Source organism: Ochlerotatus camptorhynchus, unplaced genomic scaffold (genome assembly GCF_037179485.1).
Source record: "Ochlerotatus camptorhynchus isolate MF236.1 unplaced genomic scaffold, CSIRO-AGI_Acam_v1.1 ptg000193l, whole genome shotgun sequence".
Classification (NCBI taxonomy): domain Eukaryota; kingdom Metazoa; phylum Arthropoda; class Insecta; order Diptera; family Culicidae; genus Ochlerotatus; species Ochlerotatus camptorhynchus.
Window position 1 is genome coordinate 5,215,544 of NW_027040683.1, and position 21,967 is coordinate 5,237,510.

General features: G+C 38.6%; 1 protein-coding gene across 5 annotated transcripts in view; it reads left to right on the forward strand.

Moving 5' to 3' along the window:
• The first annotated feature begins 13,494 nt into the window (after window positions 1–13,494).
• The window catches only part of LOC135702492 (stabilizer of axonemal microtubules 1), a 38,751-nt gene continuing 30,278 nt past the window's right edge, over window positions 13,495–21,967 (forward strand). For 3 of the 5 annotated variants that reach the window (XM_065223543.1, XM_065223544.1, XM_065223545.1), the window contains exon 1: window positions 13,657–13,905. The gene's annotated coding sequence lies outside the window, so the exon portion shown is untranslated. The other 2 variants (XM_065223547.1, XM_065223546.1) reach the window with 1 other exon arrangement.

Below are 21,967 nucleotides of genomic sequence, written 5' to 3' on the forward strand. Positions count from 1 at the left end.
TCTTTGTAATTTTTATCTACTCACCAAAGGTGACGGTACTTCAAACCACTCTGTCATATAGGCGCTATATTCATAGTCTGGCGGATAGAATCTCGGGAACCAATTGAGCTGTCAAATAGCGGAACCAATCGAGCAAATCACGACCAACAACAGAAAAGAACACATCAGCTATTGCCAACAGAACTTCGGAAACCCTTTTCTCGTGAATCGCCTACGCAAACTAACACCATCTTTGGGTTGGAACAAATTTCCCCTATCCGATGATGCTGGTAATTTGCGTTCGATTGGCGAGGAAAGAATAATCAACGTTTTGTTTATAAAAGTTGATAGTACCTTTTCAATTGTTGGTCTAAAATATATTGAATTGGTTCCGCTTTTTGATAGATCGAAATTCTATCCGCGTGACTATAAATATAGCGACTATACCATAGAGGTAACTCTAAGACCAGAAGGTCCCGAAGAAACGTGCTCAACTTTTTGGCTCAGCTCTGGTACTCTCTTCGGTCCCAAGCTAATCGATGCACCCCTCGAAACATAGGAAAATCCACGAACCCCTCATTTTATCTGTCAAAATTTCATAGCAAATCCAAACAAACATAGTGTAGTACTAGAATTTCGACTAGAATGGGGTACGCTTATAGATGTACTTGGGACCAATGGTCCCAAGTCAAGTAATGAGCCAATTTAAAATCGTTAGTTTCCATCGGTTGGTTTCTCGATCTTTATGCTTCATGTGACATTCTGGCAATCCTTGAATGCTCGTCATAGAAAATGCAGGTCGAACAGTAGAAACCGGTGATCGTTTAGGATGTCCTGACTTCTGACATATTGTGGTGTTGTGCTGCACTAACACATTTCTTATATTCTTTCATCCCCAATTCAGTATCTTGCTCAGGGTCTTCTAAAGATTTTATGAAGTGCATCCACGATCGACAAAATTGCTTAGCCAAAAACTGCTCGTAGTTTACATCAAATCCAGGAAATTCATCTTGCGAGCCTACGTTACCTTGAATTTATACTTGTAACCGGCACCTCGTGTTCAGAACTATCCTCACATCCATATACATTTTAAATAACTAAGAGCAGTGATAGCAAAACTATTGTATTCGAGCCATCCTGCCATCGAGCCTGTAGAAACAACAATGAAAACCAATTTGGCGTTGTGAACGGCACTGTCAAGGGCCACCCACATTAGATCCGTTTGCGTTGCGTTGTCGTAAATTTGACAGTTAGACAATAGATTTAGCTGTCACTTTGCCGCAACGCGTCCGATCCGGATCTAATGTGCGTGGGCCTTCAGTCAACGTTTCTTTACGCATAAATTGACAGTTTGTTATGGGATTTTTCGGTACAGTGAAAACTCGCGTCACTTTTCAAATAGTCCAATGTAACAAATGTAAACAAATCGAGTTAAGCGATACAAACTATTGCTCTTCTGTCATTGTATGTGATACAAAAACATCCATCCAAATTTACTTTCATTTATTTAAGATAATCATTGATCAAAAATTGTCCAATGTACAGTTTGAAATGATGGGTACATGATTGTTACTTCGGTCATTCGGACTGCCTAACATGATTGGTGCTCATTTTCCAAAGGCGGGGCCAATCTAAAGTTAGGTACTATACTCTGAAATCTGTGAAAGGGAATCTAGTATCATGTAGACAAAACGTCCAATGTAACAATCATTGATTATGTCATTGAGAAAAATCGTCCAATGTAACATGTCCGATGTACAACTCGACTTGTCAAAACGCCCTATGTGATTTTTTCTATGTTGTAGCATGAAATTCAAAGTAAAATTGTGATTTTACTGTTTCTTCTGAATTTTCAACGTTATTATATGCTGACTACATTAAAAATAGTAATGCAAAATGTATTGTTTTTAAACAGTTAAAATAATAATCTGTCGAATTTCAACTTCGATTTTCTCAAAATGGTGGATATGTTACATTGGTCTATTTGAAAAGTGACGCGAGAAAAGATAAGTCAAAGTTTGCCATATTTCACGCACAGACGGACAGATGCTTACACGGAACCGAAAAATTACCCAAAGTTAAGTTCTTTTGACTCATCTCCCATGTTCCGTCCAATAAGCTAATTTTCAGTAAACCGCTTATAGTAGTTTACATTTCAGGCATAACATTTGATAACGGCACAAAAGCATTTGTAAACAAACATTCTAAGGCCCTTTACACGCGAACTAAAGTACGCCCACGCAAACCAATACCACTTACAGAAAGGTGATAGTTGCCCCTATGCGATGATGTTGTTGGTTTGCGTGGGCGTACTTTGGTTCGCGTGTAAAGGGCCTAAGAAGGTTTGTTTACAAATGCTTTTGTGCCGTTATCAAATGTTATGCCTGATTTGACTACGGCAAAAATAATTACTTACTCGTGAGTATTTTCTACCCAAAATTAAGTTCAATTAACTCAAATTTGAGAATACCTCATATCCGGAGTGATTTGAGATTTGGGCGTAATTGCTTTTGTAAACAAACACGTCAATTACTGATTTCTCTTGAATAATAGCTCAATCTCACAAACAAACTATACCAAATGATAGAGGAATCATTCCTCTACCTCATAGTGTTATTACTTTTCGAGATTGAGCTTTTATTCGCGATAAATCGGTGAATGACGTGTTTGTTTACAAATGCAATTACGCCCAAATCTCAAATCACTCCGGATATACTCAGTAGTATCGAATCTCTCGTTCCGTTTTTGACAACAAAAAAAGTGAGAGTGGGATGCAAAACTCAAAATTACCCAGAATTAAGTAAAAAGAACTAAAATTTAGGGTAATGTTTTCTCTGTGTAGGGAATTTTACCATAGACCTTTTTGACGTTTAATCGTATAAACCAATCCCACCAAGGTGGCCATTCTCTAAGCAGGCCTGATAGGACTAGGGACTGTAATTAATAATAATTGAAATTTCAAAAGAACTGAAGTTGAAAAGACGCATCCGTGTCACTTGATAAGTCATACATGTAAACTACATAAATACATAAAAAAAAGATCATTTTAAGTAGGGTAAATTACGGCTTCGGCAATACCTCATTCTATTATCGTTAGGGGCGAAAACAAAGTCCTTGAAAGCTCAAATTTGGCTTGTGGATACATTGCGTTTCAGAGCATCTATTGGCCAAATTTGAGTGCTCTGGGACTTTGTTTACCCCACTGACGATAATAGGTTAAGGTATTGCCGAAGCCGACATTTCCCCTTCAAGTAAGTAAGACGTTTTTCTCTATCTAGCTCACGGAATGGATTCATTGTTTTCCCACTTATTTGTTTCCCTCTTGCTTGCACTTCTTCGACTTAGCTTAGTGATGGTTTAGTTAAAATTAATGATACGTTAAAGTTAAGTAAAAGTTATGATAAAGTTAAATTAAAATTGTGTTAAAGTTCAGTAAAAGATAAGATGAAGTTAAGCTAAACTTAAAGTTATGTTAAGTTAATAAGTTGAATTATTGTTAAAGTTAAGCTAATATTAAGCTAAAATTAAGATAAAAATAAGTAAAAAAAAGTTTAGTAAAAATTAAGTTAAAGTTTAGTAAAGATAAAATCAAGTTAAGTTAAAAGTTAAGATATAAAAATGTTAAAGTTAAGTAAAAGTTACGATAAAGTTAAATTAAAATTGTGTTAAAGATAAGTTATACTTACAGTTATGTTCAGCTAATAAGATAAAGTTTAGTTAAATATATGTTAAAGATAAGTTAAAGTATAGTAAAAGATATGTTAAATTTATTTCCAGAGAACTTCAGGGAAACCTCTTGGAGGTACATCTTCTTGGAATTAATGAAAGTTTTTGGATGTTCTTGGAACTCTTCGAAACTCGACACTTTTTAGAAGTTTTCGTTAAGTTAAAATTATGTCAAAATTAAGTTAAATTTTAGTTAACGTTTAGTTAAAGTTATGTTTAGTTAAAATTACAGCTAAGTTAATTAGTTAAAGATAAAATTATGTTATGTTAAAATTGAGTCAACGTTTAGTTATAGTTAAGTGATGGTGTTTGTGCAAACGTCCTCTACCTGTGTTCCTACCCTACCAGCTGTGGGTTGTATTGTATCCCTATACACTATCAATACACAGCTGGTAGGGTAGGAACACAGGTAGAGGACGTTTACACAAACATTTTTTTTTTTTTTTAATTTTAGATGATTGTTTATTTGGTACAAAATATTTACCGTCCCTAGATGTTAATATATAGTTATACATATGAACGTTTCTTCTTCCTGTTTCCGCTCGTATGCTCCAGGTCTACTGCTGTTGTATCTCAAAGAAAACAGAGATCTCGATTTAGTCATTGATTACGTTTTTCTTTTGTTTTCCAAAATGTGAAAATTTTCGGAAGAATGTTGATGAACCAGCGTCAAAAAGTCGGATTAGTACAAAAAAAGTTTTCACTGTTCTCTGCGAGGGGGGCGACACATCTAAATCTCAATTTTAGATGCTCAAAAAATCTCACACTAGCGAATCAATCTTAGAAAAATCTTCTTGCATTTCTCGCATCTACTTTCATCGCGCATCATCTTTTTGCAGGAAATCTTCAGAATCGTCATCAATCGTCATCAATCTTCTTTCTGTGCGAGCAGCTAGCCATAGCACAACAAAATCTTTCCTGCAGTGTAGATAGAGTCGTTCCCCTTGGTTCTCTGTTCACTCAAAACCCCTGCCTATTAGTTTTGACAGTGCTACTGCAAGGAAGCAAATAAAAGTGAAAGTGAAAATATTACCTGTGTGTTCTCCGTTCTTCTGCTGGATCAGGATACTTACCTTGCCGGTTGTCTGCTGCTTTGCACCTATCCAGGCACCTGGAAATAAAAAAAAACACAAAACGTAGGGAGACGAATACGGACGGCGGTAAAGAACGACCAGATTGTTTTTAAAGCTAATAAAAAGTTAAGTTAATGTTAAGATAATTTTTTAAAGCTGTGTTAAAGTTAATAACAAGTTACGTTAAGTTAATAAGTTAAAGTTTAGCAAAATTAAGTAGAAGTTTAGTTAAAGATAAACTCAAGTTAAGTAAAAAATAAGTCTAAGTTAAGTTAAAGGTTTATGAAGATTTAGCTACAGTTAAGTAAAAGATATGTTAAATATTTGTTAATGTTAAGATAAAGTTATGTAAAACCTAAGATAAAGTTTAGTTTAAGTTATGTTAAATTTATTTCCATTTCATGGAACTTCTTGGAAGTTGTTGAAAGCATTTGGAATTTATTCAATGTTTTTGAACTTTTTAGGAGCTATTGGAAGTTTTTGGAATTTCTCGACACTTCATTTGAAAGTTCTTGATATGTTAAAATTAGGTCAAAGTTATGCTAACGTTAAGTTGAACTTAGAGCAAAGTTAAGTTAATATGTTAAACTTCGGTTGACGTTTGGCTAAAGACCATATTCATCAACTGGCCGATCAACTGGCGAATTGCTGCTGTGCATTTCTGTAGAGTGGTTAGACCAAGCTTCCCAGTTTCATCCGCTCGTTGGACGAAGTACACATTGGCAGTTTGAACATTATCCACGATGCGCAAGAATAGGTCTCGACTCATCTGGAACCGTCTTCGAAATTGGTCGTTTTTGCACGTCGGATCATCCGAGAAATAATCCAACACCAGACGTTCAGCTCCTTCCTGCACCAATCTATCAGTGTTGGGTCAGTGTCTGTTTCTTTCTTGCGTACATGACGTTTCTGCTACGATAGCCTGCATCTGGAATAACATGTCCAGATCGTCGTCACTGGAATCACAAAAACACAGTGAATAGTTCGAGGAACAGTTGTCCTTTGTGTTTTGTTCAAATCGAAAGCTGATGACGCTCAGATGGTTTCGTTGTCAAAATGTTCACTACCGATACGGAATGGGACAACTTGTTTGATACCCGCGATAGCAACGACTGGTGTGAAGAAAAGTGACTAAAATGAGAGCGCAATGCGTAGTTAAAATAGCCGCTCATATTCCAACGACCGTTACGGTTGCTCTTAGTGTGCGTCGGTTAAAAGCTCAAGCGCAATGACAGCGGAAGTGGATCGGCACTCGGCAGCGGAAAAGCCCAATCTGAGTAAGCCGACTTGTCGGATTGAAAACTAGTCAGAACCAAATCGACATCGGTTAGGCAACTTTATGTCATTTGTGGCAACTGTCAAATTTGCCGTTTCCGTTCCGCTTCCGCCCACATTGCGTTTGGGCCTTAGCGTCAAAAAGCTCTACAGGAGTAAAGAGTTGCAGTCGCAATCAATGCTAATGCATCATAGCAAGCTGCGATCGAGCTGCGATACTGTTATGTATTTATTCTGACTCGTTCATGAGCAAATAAACGCAGGACAGTCTCGTTCCTATTGTAGCAAGCTTTTAGACATTATTTAATCAAATAATGAACAAATTGCCTGTAGAAGTATTTGCTAATGCATATTTTAACAAATGGGATGCATATTTCCAAGTTTCACTTTCCAATTAACTCAATAAAAAAACTGCAAGGCACAGCCCTATGGGGTGCAGCAGGAGCTTGTGTTTTGTGTAGGAATAGGAATTTGAGCGGGGTTCTCTCTGTTCATACTCTTTAGTATGACGCGCTTGACAAAGATGGCCCACAGCTACTCACGAAGAGCTACTAATTCCAATCAATAGCGGTGCAGCTTCTTCCTCATTCTAAGTATGCTCATGTGGGCTGCAGCTCACTGCTTGTATGCAGCCTTTCGTTGTGTACTGGAGAACAATGTTCAACGCCACGTGCCGAAAGCAATGCTGCTGCTGATGCTGATGCCGACGACCGGAGACCACCACACACGGTGATTGGAACTAAATTCGATCAGCGGTTGTGGGCAGCCTTGAAGAACACCACAACTCACCACGCGGTGATGGAGACCGGATGGAATTCAACTTTGAAATCTGTGTTAGAGAAATCGCTTTTCGCAGGCATCGGTGATAATTTTAATTATCATAGCAACAGTTGCACATTCGTGCAATTTTTGATGATGATGGTCCCTACAATGGTTTGAGCTGGACGATTTACCTTTAAGATAATTAAATATGACATTTTAACCAGGTTAGCAAACAAAATCGAACTGGTTACAGTTACAGATATAAATTCCTTCTAGAGTTTACAGTTGCTTCACAGCGATATAAATGTGAAAAAGCTTACGCGTCCACCTCTTAGTTCACCTTTTTGTTCACCTATAATATTCATAAGTATTTCAAGCGATCAAGAGTTAATGAACAATCAACAAAGCATCCTATTACACTAGCAACCCCGCAATGTTCATCAAAATATGTAGAATCCCTTGCTGAAATTAGATATTAGTTTTTGAAAATGTTTGTTTTGAGATTTGACCTGTGTAAAATATCATGTTTTGAAGAAATAGCCCCTTTTATATGTTGTGGATTGCTGGACAGCTGTTGGATCTGTTGCTGTCTTAAGCGTTTTTGTAAAATTAAAATATTTCTTAAAATTGGTAGGGTAGGTGTTCTAGTAATAAAGGGTGTCCACGATGAAATTGCCACACATAAAATTGATTTGCAAAATTCGAGTTTTCATCCGATTGCCATCAAATTTTCAGGGATTGAGAAATAACTATTAAACTTCATTTTACCATTTTACTCGTATTTTATTTACAGTCCATACGCAAATGCCCGCACCTTGGCCTTAACCCCGGCCATAAAATTCTGCACAACCTGTGAATCAACCGTTTTTTGCATGTAAACCCATACTTTCTTCAGTTCCTCGACTGTCTTCACTACCTTAGGTCGTTTAAGAAGGTGCTGCTTCATAATCGCCCAGTACTTCTCGATGGGGCGGAGCTCCGGAGTGTTGGGAGGGTTGAACATTTTCGGCACGAAATTGACCTTATTGTCCGCATACCACTTCAGCACGTCCTTGGAGTAGTGGCATGAGGCCAAATCCGGCCAGAAGATTGTTGGGACGTTGTGGGCCTTCAGGAGAGGAAGCAGCCGCTTCTGGAGGCACTCTTTTATGTACACCTGTCCGTTCATCGTGTCCTGGGTCACGAAAGGTGCACTCCGCTTCCCGCACGTGCAGATGGCTTGCCAAACCAGGAATTTCTTCGCAAATTTGGACATCTTCTGAGTGCGGATATGTTCCGGAACGCTGAACTTATCCTTGGCCGTGAAAAACAGGTTGCCGGGGATCTGTTTGAAGTCGGCCTTCACATATGTTTCGTCGTCCATGATGCAGCATTCAACTTTCGTCAGCATGTTGAGGTACAACTTCCTGGCACGGGTTTTGGCGGACTTGTTCTGCTTCTCGTCGCGATTAGGGGCCTTTTGTACCTTGAACGTTCGAAGCCCAGCCTTAGTTTTGGCCTTCTGGACAAAACTTCGGCTTAGGTGCAGCTTCTTAGCCACATCCTAACGGAGGCGTTCGGATTTCAGTTGAAGGCCCCAACTACGCGGTTGTGATTTTTGGTGTTGTACGGAATACTTTTTCCTTCACTTCTGGGCTTCCGATCGGTGGTCAACCGTTCCTCGAACCGCTTAATCACTCGCGACAAAGTGGAATTCGCGATTCCCAACGTTTTAGCGATGGAACGATGCGAGAGATCCTTGTTCTCGTGATGAATGCGCAAGATTTTATCACGCACGAGCTGTTCTTTCGACTCCATTTCCGCGAGTTTTGATCACAGGACTTTAAAACTTGCAGGATGTAAATAATGCACTATAAACTAAATCCACCCAAATTTTCATTAAATTCTACCCAACGGTTAAAAAGTTAGAGCAATTTCATAGTGTGGCAATTTCATCGTAGACACCCTTTAGTGGTGTACCTATAGTTGCGGTATGGGGGTTGTGCCGGAATATTGAGGGAAACCCAGATAAGGTTATTTTCCATCGGTAGCTCTCCTAACATAAAACAGATTTGTATTTTGCAAACTTAAAATTAGCCCAAAAATGGCGGAAAACAAATGATTTTCCTTAAATGTTGACTCCTTTGCATCTATAGTTGCGGTAGTGTTCCTATAATAGTGGAACCCATAAGAAACCAATGCGTTCCACTATTATAGGAACCAAAGTTAGCAAGTAACACTACTACTGGAACAGTGTTCCTATTAATGGAGGACAAGTTTTCGAAAAATGTATACAATTTAATTACGACGTTTAATTTTTCTAGTAAAATAGAGATTGAAAGCTACAGAGTTACGTAAACAAATAGTACGTAAATCGTTCAGTTATTTTTTAATAAATAAATCTGCTTAGTTCCTCCACTACTGGCACACCCACCCTATACCGGGAAAAAATCAAACAGCAGCACAGTAAAAACTTGGTTTTAAGAGGGCTTCTTTAAAAAATGCTTCATGTCTCAATGAAAATGACAAGTTAGCAAAGTATGTCTGCAGGAAATAATGAGCCCTACATCAGATGCGCCTTTATTTGACTAAAAACTTCTCTCAACACATTAATAACATTTTTTTTTTTAGTTTATTAGAGAGATTTTTAGCCGTTGGCTAGTTCATCTCTATAAAATAGGAGCCCCAGAGGGGGGTTCTGCCTGCAATTTTTTTACGGAGTTGGCTTACAATTCACATGTACTCAAATAGAAGCAATTAAAACAGATTCCAGTAAAAAGACTAACAATACAGGCAACGAGAAAAAAACAATCTGGTACATCAATGTTATGTAGGGTTTTGGAAGAGATCAGAGCTCCACAGTAGGAGGGGTTATCCCCCGTCCGGCAGAGATGTCCCGTCAGCCAAAAAAAATTAAAATTACCTAAATGTTGTTGTATAGCCCAGCGTCCTTGAGGAAATAAATAACTGTCGCTAAAGTGGAAGGTTCGTCGCCCTTATCTTACCTTACCAATCAGGCTAAGGCCTTGTTGTCCTCTGCTGTCCGAAGAAGTCGTCTCCACTCTACTCGATCCATGGCCACAGTTCGGCAGCCTCGTAGTCTGCGAAGGGTCCGCAGGTCACCTTCTACTTGGTCGATCCACCTTGCCCGCTGCGCGCCTCTTCTTCTTGTTCCTGTTGGGTCGCTTTCTAGAACCATTTTCACTGGGTCGTCGTGCGGCATTCTTACGACATGCCCAGCCCACCGTAGTCGCCCTATTTTTGCAATGTGGACGATGGATGGTTCTCCCAGCAGCTGGTGCAATTCGTGGTTCATTCGCCTCCTCCACGTTCCGTCATCCATCTGCACTCCACCGTAGATGGTACGCAACACCTTCCGTTCGAAAACACCTAGAACGCGTTGGTCCTCCACGAGCATAGTCCAGGTCTCGTGGCCGTAAAGGACCACCGGTCTAATCAGCGTCTTGTAGACAGTCAACTTCGTGCGGCGGCGAATTTTATTCGACCGGAGTGTCCTCCGGAGTCCAAAGTAGGCACGATTCCCTGCCATAATGCGTCTTTGAATTTCTCTGCTGGTATCATTTTCGGCGGTCACCAGTGAGCCCAAATACAAGAACTCATCGACCACCTCGATTTCGTCACCGTCAATCTGAACATTGTCTTCCCTAGAACCTCTTCCTTTCATGTATTTTGTCTTTGATGCGTTGATGGCAAGTCCAATCCGTCTAGCTTCAGCCTTCAGTCTGATGTACGTTTCCGCCATCATCTCAAAGTTCCGTGCCATAATGTCAATGTCATCGGCGAAGCCAAGGAGCTGGATGGACTTCCTGAATATCGTGCCACTCGTGTCTATCCCAGCTCTTCTGATCACACCTTCTAACGCGATGTTGAACAGCAGACACGAAAGTCCATCACCCTGCCGTAACCCCCTTCGAGATTCAAAGGGACTCGAGAGTGTCCCCGATACTCGAACAACGCACATCACTCGATCCATCGTCACCTTGACCAATCGCGTCAGTTTATCCGGAAGTCCATACTCGTGCATAATCTGCCATAGCTGATCTCGATCGATTGTGTCGTATGCGGATTTGAAATCGATGAACAAATGATGTGTGGGCACGTTGTATTCGCGGCATTTCTGCAGAACCTGCCGAATCGCGAAAATTTGGTCCGTGGTAGCGCGGGCACCCATGAATCCCGCCTGGTATTGCCCCACGAACTCTCTTGCATATGGTGACAGACGGCGGCATAGAATTTGGGAGAGTACCTTGTAGGCGGCGCTCAGCAGTGTGATCGCGCGGTAGTTGCAGCAATCCAACTTGTCGCCCTTTTTGTAGATTGGGCATACGACACCTTCCATCCACTCGTCCGGTAAAATCTCCTCCTCCCAAATCTTGGCAATTACCCAGTGCAGCGCTCTAGCCAGTGCTTCACCACCGTATTTTAATAGCTCACTTGGTAGTTGATCTACACCAGTTGCTTTGTTGTTCTTCAGCCGACCGATCTCCTCCTCAACTTCTTGAAGATCAGGGGCCGGTAGCCTGTCGTCTTCTGCGCGTGCTCCAAGGTCTGTTGCCGTGCCACCTTCGTTTTCTGCTGCTTCACCGTTGAGGTGCTCGTCATAGTACTGCTTCCAGCTCTCGTCGCCCAGTATGTCCCTAATGGTGTTGGGTAGTGCGTACTGCTCCCGTAGTTGCTGGTATTGCGGACACAGGCATAAGATGTATTCCACCGATGTAGTCGTTCCGCAAACGTAGCACATTCTGTGGAACTGCGTCCCACCAAAACTATGTGAGATCCTTGTATGGCCTGTCCTAAGCCGAGAAACCACCTTCTGGTCCCGTAGTTTCGGCATATCCGTCCACTTGCTCGTCGTTCCTTTGATTCTTCGGTTGAAGAGGGATTGGAATTGGCACCACTCTGCTTCCAAGGCTTCCCACATTTTGCTGACTATCCATCGCTTTATGTCCTGTAGTGGCACTGAGAATAACTAATCTTTGTGCACTTTTTAGATTTCCCTGAAATTTATTTATTTATTCGTCAATCAAAACCGTAGACTACATAATAACATTATAACTTATGATCTATGATTTCGCAGTGTTTGGAAATATTTTTTTTTCAGTTTTAGGGGCGACATATTTAGGTCTATCATTTCACAGTGTAGATTATAAACAGACATATTCCGATTTATCGGTCCATATTTCGCGTAGTTAGTGCGGTGACGATCTACCGCGAACAAATGTCGATTGACGAGAAGGTACATAAAAATTAAGTCTTGATAATAAATAAGCTGAGTCAATGCGTTGCGAAGCAATATTGTTCACGGAAGAGACCATAGCATAATCTCGACGCTCTTTCAATGACTGGAATGTTGATTAACAAGCAACGAGCTTCATAAGATGGGAGAGTAAATTCTGTCCATCCCAATTTACGTAGTGCATATAATAAAAATTGCCTTTGGATTGACTCTATTCATTCTTTGTGCCTTTTCATATAAGGTGACCAAACAACACTGCAATATTCTAATATTGGCCTCACATAGGCAACATATAGTGTTTTAATTGTGTAAGGATATTGAAAGTGTAAACCAAAACGCTTTATAAAATTAAGCATATTGCCTGCTCTATGAATAATTGTGTTATAATGATCCACAAATGTTAGTTAAGAATCTAGAATAACTCCTAAATCTCTTATTTTATCACAACTTTGAACAATTTGATTACCTAATGTAATACGAATATCTGGCTTTATTAGTTTTCTACTGTAAGTTATAATATAACATTTTTTAACATTTAGTTCCAACAAACTTTTACAACACCACGTATAAAAAACATGTACTTCATTCTTGTGTGTGAATAATAGGTTTGTTACTGTTCTTGCTTTCCAGTAAAATTCTGTACAGCAAAACAGGAAAAGTAAGTACTTTCTGCATCATATGATTTTCTTACACCAATAACTTACCTATACCAAAAGCAAAAAAAAAACAAGTCCTAATAATTATAATTGATTTGTAATTTTACCGCAATAAATCCGCTAAACGCTTAACGATTTTTTGAACATCCCAACACAAACGCCCAGAATGCAGACGATAATTGTGTTTCTATTAATACCTACATCATCGCAGCACTGAACAACTAAATAAATTAAATCTCCAATGAGAGAAGCTTACCGATTCCAAAAACGACTAAACTTCACCCGTGAGACCATATGCCGCAATAACCTAGGCAAGGATCTCCACGTACGATTCACACATCACGCGATTTACCCGCGATATTTGAGTTTTAGGGGGTTGCAAAATCACTCAACCATGCCATTCCGTCCACCACCGACCGGTGAGCGCAACTTTGAGAACCAACCGTTCGACATAATACATACCTAGGGTAGACTCTTCGCCTCAGTTTCATTCACATTCTCTATTCTGTAACGGAAATGTAGATGACGGCGAGGGTGGTCGCCCTCTACCGACACGTGTAAATTTACAAATATCTCGGGGCATCCAAACCACCCTAGTATCGCTGGCTGGCTGAATCGAATTTGTTGATTTCCGAATCAGAAAAAAAAATGTGTGTGTACCTCCAAAAATGTGGCTCCAGGGCTTTCGTCATACTGCTACCGTCACGTCGCGTCGTAGGTTGTTACGAGGTTACACAGAAGCCAGGTCAGGTATGCGAGCCCGCCTGATCAACCCCAATACTGTAGGCTCAGTCGGTGTTCGTCGGTCGCGCGGTTCACATCGGCCGAAACCGGGAAAAACGTTCGTTCCTTTTGACGGTTTGACGCCAGGCAGAGAGGACCAGGTGTAGAGGACTGCTCCAGTTTGTTTGGTCGGTTCGCAGCAGTTACTGGCTGTAAGTGCTTCCGCGTGTGTATATTATGAATTGTATTTTTTTTCGTATCGTTAGATTACAGATAGCCTTATTAGTGGTGCAGATGAAATTTTCGGCAGAAGAGTAAAAACAGAAACAGTGTTTTTTTTTTGTGAAGGTCAGACTGACGGGTGTGTTTGTGTGAAACCCACAATATCTAAAGAAGAAAAACAGCGGCAGTAGAATAAGGTTATTGATTGTGGTGCTATCGGTGTGCTGCCATAACGATTTTATTTTGGAATAAGGTCAGCCGAGAGTGAAAGTGTTTGCATATCTAATAGGGGTTGGCGTGCGTTGGGCTACATTGGATTCTAGACAGCTTGGACAACTAGGGTAACGATCCCATAAATATGGGTGGAGGCTCCGTATTTCGCCCATTTGGTGCATGCTTATTGAAATACGTTTAATGGAAAACAAATTTAAGGTATTCCTGACCCATTAGAATTGCATCATAAGATAATACTGATTTTATATCTTACTAATTACACTGAGCAACAAATCTGACTTTTTTTTCTAGGACTGAGAAAGTTGACCATATTTGACTTTCTTGTGGACCCCTGAGCAAAAGTCCTGAACATACCTATACCCTAACACGTCCTTATTTTTTGGTACCACCCTCTTTATGAATTTTAGTATGTTGTCCCGATGTCGGTTGTATAGTACCTAACTAAAGCATGTTACGGCATTGCCGTCCAAGAGTTTTTTGTTGGAAATGACTTGAGAAACATTTTTTTAGAACATTTAAAAACGGTATCTCGTTGTCTTACCCCTCGTTTGGGTGATTTTTCATACTGAGTATCCCCCTAAAAATCTAGAATTCATGTAAATTCACTGTAAAAAACCATAGTATGTGCTGTATGTTGAGATTTTCATAAAGTAATTATTTTAACAACTTATAAGAATGAAAACACTTTAAATGCGATGATTTTAATGATACTTTATTGTTATTTTATTCAATTTAAAAATATTATTGGTCTTTCCAGATTATAAGAATAACACAACTTTCTAGGACTGAGAAAATTAATCATATTTGACTTTCCTGTTGTCCCCTGAGTAAAAGTCTAGAACATACTTATATCCTAACACGTCCTAATTTTTTGGTACCACCCTCTTTATGAATTTTGGTATGTTGTCCCGATGATGGTCGTGTGCTGCCTAAACTAAACATGTTACGATATTGCTGACGAGAAGTTTTTTGTAGGAAACAATTAGAGGAACATTTTTCTAGAATATTTAAAAACGATATCTCGCCGTCTTACCCCTCGTTTGAGTTATTTTTCAAATTGGACACCCCCCCTCAAAAATCTACAATACGACCATTATACATACTATTATTCCTCATTTTGGTGATTTTTCTTATGAAGTACTCACTCAAAGATCTAAAGTTAAGGGAAATGCTCAATAAACATATAAACATATATATATATATATATATATATATATATATATATATATATATATATATATATATATAGTTTATTAGGATGCGCTCAGATTTCTGGTTATAGGCAATTTCTTTAGCTTTAAGGAATGAAAAGATAAGTGGCCTTCATGCTTTTTTGTTTTTATTACGATATAAACCAAAATTGCAACTATTAATTACTCGGCTTCAAATAAGTTCCAGCATTATTCTGCCAATAGAGATGCCAACTTTTTTCCTGCATACCAAGCTTCAAATGGTGCAGCAATCTGATGGAATCTTTCGCCGTGTTCATCGGTTTCGGTTCTCAATTGTTTTTCGAGTTGATCGAGATGGCAATGAAGGAAATGGATTTTTAGGGACATATGCACATTTATATCGTTGAACGCGATTATCATACTCTCAATAATTGATCGGAATCTTGAAGACCGATTTGTTCCAAGAAAATTATGAATCACATCTTTAACGCATCTCCAGGCAACTTGTTCCTTTAGCAAAAGATTTTTTTTTTAACTCTTTATTTGTTCCAAATTTAAAATAAATTACATTTCATTTTAACCTAGGTGCTCCAGTTACTACAGTAACTTACCAGCCTTACTTGTTATGATATATATATCTATGTGTTTTTACATTGTTTCTGCCTTGGCAATTCAGGTTTTTTAAACCTGCATGTCAGAATAACAATTGAAATCTTAAAACTAAAAACTAAAACTAAATCTTATCTAGGTATAAAGGGAATTAATCGTTGCAATTGAGGATTGCAACGATTTTTGCCTGAAATTATTAATTATTTTGTTGGACATTTGTTCTAAAGTCTCAACATTCGAAATTCTATGTACTTCAGTAGTACTGTACCAGGGAGGCAACTTCAAAATCATCTTCAGAACTTTGTTCTGAATCCTTTGAAGTGCTTTTTTCCTGGTAGTGCAACAACTAGACCATATTGGCACAGCGTAAAGCATGGCCGGTCTAAAAACTTGTTTAAATATTAGAAGTTTATTCGTCAGGCAAAGTTTGGATTTCCTGTTTATAAGAGGATACAAACATTTTATATATTTGTTACATTTGGCTTGAATGCCCTCAATGTGATCTTTAAAAGTTAATTTTTGGTCAAGTACTAATCCAAGATATTTCACTTGGTTTGACCAGGAAATTGGAATTCCGCTCATAGTGACTATGTGACTACTACTAGGTTTCAAAAAGGAAGCTCTAGGCTTATGTGGAAATATTATAAGTTGAGTTTTGGAAGCGTTGGGAGAAATCTTCCATTTTTGTAAATAAGAAGAGAAAATATCTAAACTTTTCTGCAGTCTGCTGCAAATAACACGAAGACTTCTTCCTTTAGCGGAAATGCCTGTGTCATCAGCGAACAAAGATTTGTGGCAACCCTGAGGCAAATCAGGGAGGTCCGAAGTGAAAATGTTATACAATATAGGCCCAAGAATGCTACCCTGAGGAACTCCTGCTCTAACAGGTAGTCGATTAGATTTGGAATTTTGATTATTTACCTGCAGAGTTCTGTCAGTTAAATAATTTGAACTAATTTCATAATATTAAGTGGAAAATTAAACTTTTTCAATTTAGCAATCCAACCTTCGTGCCAAACACTGTCGAATGCTTTTTCTATGTCTAGAAGAGCAACTCCAGTTGAGTGGCCTTCAGATTTGTTTGAACGAATTAAATTGGTGACTCTTAAGAGTTGATGAGTAGTTGTATGCCCATGGCGAAATCCAAACTGCTCATCTGCAAAAAATGAGTTCGTATTGATTTGATGCATCATTCTATTTAAAATTATCTTTTCAAAAAGTTTACTTATTGAAGAAAGCAAACTTATTGGACGGTAGCTAGAAGCTTCAGCTGGATTTTTATCCGGCTTCAAAATTGGAACACTTTTAGCATTTTTCCATTTATCAGGAAAGTATGCCAAATGGAAACATCTGTTAAATAATTTTACCAAGAAAGACAAGGTACTCTCTGGGAGTTTTTTGATGAAGATATAGAAAATTCCATCATCACCTGGAGCTTTCATATTTTGAAACTTTTTAGTTATAGACCTTACTTCGTCCAAATCAGTCCCCCAGGAATCATCAAAAATATTTTCCCGAGAGAAAATATTCAGATAATCCCGAGCCACCTGATCCTCAATAGGACTAGTAAGACCCAAACTGAAATTATGGGAACTTTCGAATTGCTTAGCAAGTTTCTGAGCCTTTTCCAAATTTGTGATCAAAATTTTACCACCTTCTTTAAGCGCTGGAATAGGCTTTTGAGGTTTTTTTAAATTTTTGTGAGTTTCCAAAAGGGTTTGGAACTCGGGGCTAATTTAGAAACATTATTTTCAATTATTTTTAACTTGTTTTTGCAAATCCCGCCAGATAACTTTCATGGCAGGATCGCGTGTTCTTTGATATTGTCTCCTACGGACATTTTTAAGACGGATCAAGAGCTGAAGATCGTCGTCTATTATAATTGAATCGAATTTAACCTCGCATTTTGGTACTGAGGCAGCTCTTGCTTCAACTATAGAAGTAGTCAGAGATTCAAGAGCATAATTAATTTCATCTTTGGTTTGCAAAGGAATGTTTGGATCGAAGTTATATTCCATAATTGTTCGATATTGCTCCCAATCAGCTCTATGGTAATTGAAAGTAGAGCTGTTGGGATTAGAAATTATTTCTTGGGATATTTCAAAAGTTACTGGAAGGTGATAAGAACCGAAGTCAGCATGGGTATCCAATTGGCTACAAAGTTGACATGAATCAGTTAAGACCAAATCAATAGTTGAGGGATTTCTTGATTTCTTTGGTTTCAAATGAAGAAAGAATTTTATGTTTGATTCGTCTGATGATGAACAATGATGGCAACGCCACCACACGGTCCATCAAGACGATCATTTCTATAAATTAAATAATTTGAGTCCTTCTTAACCTTATGGTCGGGTTTAAGGAACGTTTCAGTTATAACGGCAATATGCACGTTATGAACTCTCAAAAAGTTAAATAGCTCGTCATCATTATCTTTAAGAGATCGAGCATTCCAATTTAAAACATTTAATGCTTTAAAATCCATTACTGAATTTTAAAGTCATGACAATATTATTTGCAAATTTTACCCCAGTTTGAATAGCATCAAACATGGAGTTAGATCATAAAGGGATTCCGTTAAGAGGTTCGACAAATTTAAAGGATGACAATATTATTTGCAAATTTTACCCCAGTTTGAATAGCATCAAACATGGAGTTAGATTTAAGCATATCAGAAATCATATCAATTAATGATTTCTGTAAAAAATCCATTTTAGGGGCAGTAATGCTTCCTAAGTCAAAATTGTCAAAATTTCCGTTAGAATTACGTTGGTTAGTATTTTGATTTCTACCCGCTGCAATAGCAGCATAGGTAGCTCCATTAACTCGCTGAACATTGTTAGCAGCAAGGGGAGTAGGCAAAGATGAAAAATTTGAAGCAGGGGTGATATTTGTACCCACGGGTACGAATGTACAATTTGTTCCTCGCTGACCGTTTTTAACAGCAGAGTAATTTGTACCTGGTCGGAAACGTGGAGCGTTTTCTACCTGTCGCTTAGAACGAGATTGAAGGATCGCTTTGCGAGTCTTACATTCCCAAAAATTGGATTTGTGGTTTTCACTATAATTTGAACATTTAAATTTCTTAGGATCTTCCTTCACAGGACAGTCGTCCTTTGCGTGAGAGGAATCACCGCAATTCATGCATTTAGCTGGCATGTAGCAATTTTTATTTCCGTGTCCCCATCCCTTGCACTTACGGCACTGGGTGAGGTTTTGGAAATTTTCTCCAGTCTTCCTAAAGTGTTCCCACTTCACTCGGACATGGAGTATAAGGCTAGCTTTTTCTAAGGCCTTAAGGTTGTTTAGTTCACTAGACTTGAAGTGAACTAAATAAAAATCATTAGAAATCCCGTTGCGCGAATCGCCAGGACGGGATTTTATTTTCATTTTGATTACTTGGAGTGGCACAACTCCAAGTAACTTTGCCAGTTCATCTTTGATCTGATCCAGGGATTCACCACTGGGCAGTCCTTTCATGACAACCTTGAACACACGTTCAGTTTTGGTATCGTAAGTAAAAAAATTGTGCTGCTTCTCAGTAAGATACTTAAGAAGACATTTAAATCCGTCCAAGGTTTTAGCCAGCATTCACTCCGACGTCCAATTTGCAGTGAAAACTTAACTTCCACAAAGTTCAAAAGTTCCATGCGAAGAGCTTGGAAATCGGAAGTGGTTATCACAATAGGGGAATCTTTTCCTTCTTGGCATTAAGCCGGGAAAGTCTACTATAATTTTTCTTGGATGATGGATCATTCTCATCATCCGTGAGCAAATCAAATTGATTACTCAAATTAATTTCATCAGAAGGGGGATCAAGAGTTTGCCCCTTTCTTTTGCGTTTAGGCGCCATGGCAGCAGTAATTTTTTATCCAAATCGACTTCCAAGCAGATTACTATAAGAATCTGAAGGATTGAAGAGGAATTTTCCAAATCGATATCCAAGAAGGATTACCTCGGGTCCAAACAAGGATCGAAAAGGAATAAGAGTTGAACAAGGTAGAAATTTTACAGGTTGAGCACTGAAAAGTACTGTTTAAATTTGTTGTAGCTTTAGGTAGTAGTAACACTTCCTTCAGCAAAAAGCAAATAGATCCGCACGGCAAGAGAGCACGATGCGGACTGATTTGGTAAAAGATTGTTTTCGAAGACTGTACTCTTCTCTAGCTTCCTGATATCCGGGCCATTAAGTGTTCCTGCCAAACGAATAAAATTAAGATTATTCTACTATTATTCTTGAAAGTTCCGGTACCATAATTGAAGAGCATTCTAAGCAGCCTCTGGCGGAACTTGAACGGAATTTTTAGAAAATAAATTAAAAAATGTTTTTGTCCTCTACACCAATTTTATATTTAGTTCGCACTTTTATGAAAGGGGTTGACAATTATCCACGGTCCATACAAATTTTAAAATTTTTGTAAGGACAATTGTCTACGCAGGGGGAGGGGAAAAAACTGTCTACGTAGTTTATGAACAGCCCCAAAGTTATTTCTAAAGGCAGGTATTATTAATGTGTATTGATTTATCAGCATTAGTATTAGTAATGGAGCTGTTTAAAGAATTAAACCCAGTCCTTCTGCGTGAGAGTCTCAGCACGAACCACTACGTCATCTGAAATATATTAAAGTGAGCTGTTGTCCCGCCTATTGTTGGAGTTTTCTGAGCCTGCTGACTGACTTGAGTACGAAACACAACACCTTGATGAATTTAAATTGGTGCTTGCCCACATGGTATTCCATCACACTTGTGGCGCAGTGGTTAGCAATCGTAGATCACATGCCGAATACACGGGTTCGAATCCAGGAAGATACTTTTTTTTTTTTTTTTTTTTGGATAGAATGTTGCATAAATATAAGAATTATGATTTATTCGGGCCACTGATTATTTCATATTTACGTACATTAAATTTTGTTACAAAAAAAGATTTGTGCGGATTGCTTCATGTGGCTTGAAAGTTCTGTCGGAACTTTATTTGAACTTTATGGAACTTGAAAGTTCTGTCGGAACTTTATTTGAACTTTATGGAACTTGAAAGTTCTGTCGGAACTTTATTTGAACTTTATGGAACTTGGAAGTGTTGAATGCGGAACTTTTGGTTACTTGGGTAATTTTGGATGGGATAGGAACTGAATTAAGAAATATGAAAAATTAATTCAATTAAGGATATTGAATGTCCGCTAATTTCAAAACTTTGAATTTAATGTTTGTTTATTTAGAATAAAATGTATACATCAATAATTTTGTAATGATAATTAAATTGGGCAAAAAACAACAATCTCGTAGCCCTACGTCAATAATGCGGTCGTGCTTGGTCAATCATATGGTCTTTCGCAAAAGTTTTCTGTAATCTCGCGACTATAGGAGTACTGTTTATATTTCTACACATTTGAATCCAAGACCGCATCTTAGATTTCCGCATTTCATTATTATATTCAGATAGGGTTTTCTTAAATTGAGTCCAATCAGAAGTGATTTTCGCCTTATTGAACATATTACGTGAAACTTTCCGAAGGCGGTCCAATTTCAAATTCCACCACGGCACATCCCTGCTAGAAGACGACCGTTTGATAGGACAGCTACTGTTGTAGGAATTTATAATTCTTTCGTTTACCTTTTCAGAAAATGATTCCAATTGTTGGATAGACTAGCGTGCACAGGAATCTTGTTAAGGGGAGGCAATTGTTTCTATGGTGCATTCAACTTGGGAGTACTCCAAAGTGCATGGTAGATGGTGCTATCCACCCACCACTGTTTTCCTACTGTTCAATTTAGCTGATTTAATTTATTTTTCGCTCTGGTGGTGGTTCATCTTCTTCAGTGCAAACTGCTTTCATAAAAAATTGGCAATTTAATCCCATCGACGATGTCGATAATGATCGGTTCGTCAAATAGTTGCGATAGTAGGGCTTCAACCGAAATGATACATTTGCTGCAATATTGTTGCCTTGGTGGTTGGATTCAGCTGAAGTCAGATGGTGGTAATAGCACCGACAAACCGACATGAATGACCAATAAGAATCGCTTTCTCCTTTCGCATGCAAACTGCGTCGACAAGTACAAGGTTCAAACAGTGCGCATAGCAGTGAACAAACAAAGTTCCTTGTTTTAAAATTTTTCCACGCTTCCATACTACCAACATGGGTATCACTGCGATTGTGTTTGCCCAGCTACTCGGTCGCTGTCTTTCAATTTCTGAACCCTGGAATCGGAAAACTTGGATCGTCCCAAAAAGACCGGCAGCGAAATGTTTGATTGTGTAGAATTAGTTCTGAAAATCCAGAGCAACATTGAAAATAGCTTTGA